This window comes from Arachis duranensis, chromosome 10 (genome assembly GCF_000817695.3).
Source record: "Arachis duranensis cultivar V14167 chromosome 10, aradu.V14167.gnm2.J7QH, whole genome shotgun sequence".
Lineage (NCBI taxonomy): Eukaryota > Viridiplantae > Streptophyta > Magnoliopsida > Fabales > Fabaceae > Arachis > Arachis duranensis.
Genome location: NC_029781.3, coordinates 35,341,176 through 35,342,928, shown reverse-complemented (window position 1 = coordinate 35,342,928; position 1,753 = coordinate 35,341,176).

Below are 1,753 nucleotides of genomic sequence, written 5' to 3'. Positions count from 1 at the left end.
CACCTCAAAGATCCCTAACTTCTCCATTACAGAGAGAGGCATGAGGTTTACACTTGACCCTAAGCCACACAAGGCCTTCTTGAAGGTCATGGTGCCTATGGTACAAGGTATTTGAAAACTTCCCAGGATCCTGTCTCTTTTGAGGCAGTTTCTGCCTAGACAAGTCATCCAGTTCTTTGGTGAGCAAAGGGGGTTCATCCTCCCAAGTCTCATTTCCAAATAACTTGTCATTTAGCTTCATGATTGCTCCAAGGTATTTAGCAACTTGCTCTTCACTGACATACTCATCCTCTTCAGAGGAAAAATACTCATCAGAGCTCATGAATGGCAGAAATAAGTCCAATGGAATCTCTATGGTCTCATTTTGAGACTCAGATTCCCATGGTTCCTCATTAGGGAACTCATTGGAGGCCAGTGGACATCCATTGAGGTCTTCCTCAGTGGCGTTCACTGCCTCTTCTTCCTCCCAAAATTCGGCCATGTTGATGGCCTTGCACTCTCCTTTTGGATTTTCTTCTGTATTGCTTGGGAGAGTACTAGGAGGGAGTTCAGTAATTTTCTTGCTCAGCTATCCACTTGTGCCTCCAAATTTCTAATGGAGGACCTTGTTTCAGTCATGAAACTTTGAGTGGTTTTGATTAGATCAGAGACCATGGTTGCTAAGTCAGAGTTATTCTGCTTAGAACTCTCTGTCTGTTGCTGAGAAGATGATGGAAAAGGTTTGCTATTGCTAAACCTGTGTCTTCCACCATTATTATTGTTGAAACCTTGTTGAGGTCTCTGTTGATCCTTCTATGAAAAATTTGGATGATTTCTCCATGAAGGATTATAGGTGCTTCCATAGGATTCTCCCATGTAATTCACCTCTTCCATTGAAGGGTTCTCAGGATCATAAGCTTCTTCCTCAGATGAAGCTTCCTTAGTACTGCTTGGTGCATTTTGCATTCCAGACAGACTTTAAGAAATCATATTGACTTGTTGAGTCAATATCTTGTTCTGAGCCAATATGGCATTCAGAGTATCAATCTCAAGAACTCCTTTCTTCTGACTAGTCCCATTGTTCACAGGATTCTAAGCTTACTCATTTTTTGAGGTGGAAAGAACTTTGCCAAGAAGGCATTGACTAGCTTTTCCCAAGAGTCCAGGCTTTCTTTAGGTTGAGAGTCCAACCATGTTCTAGCTCTGTCTCTTACAGCAAAAGGGAATAGCATAAGTCTGTAGACCTCAGGGTCAACCCCATTAGTCTTGACAGTGTCACAGATTTGCAAGAACTCAGCTAAAAACTGATGAGGATCTTCCAATGGAAGTCCATGGAACTTGCAATTCTGTTGCATTAGAGAAACTAATTCTCAAAGTTGTTTGCTCCAATGGCAGGGATAGAGATGCTTCTCCCATAGAAGTCGGGAGTAGGTGCAGTAAAGTCACCCAGCACCTTCCTTGCATTGTTGGCATTGTTATTTTTTTCGGCTGCTATGAGTTCTTCTTCCTTGAAGAATTCGGTTAGGTCCTCTACAGAGAGTTGTGCCTTAGCTTCTCTTAGCTTTCGCTTCAAGGTCCTTTCAGGTTGAGGATCAGCCTCAACAAGAATGCCTTTGTCTCTGCTCCTGCTCATATGAAAGAGAAGAGAACAAGAAAATATGGAATCGTCTATGTCACAGTATAGAGATTCCTTGAAGTGTCAGAGGAAAAGAAAATGGAAGGCAGAAGTAGGAAATTCGAACTTATCAAGAAAGATGGAGTTCGAATTTTGCAT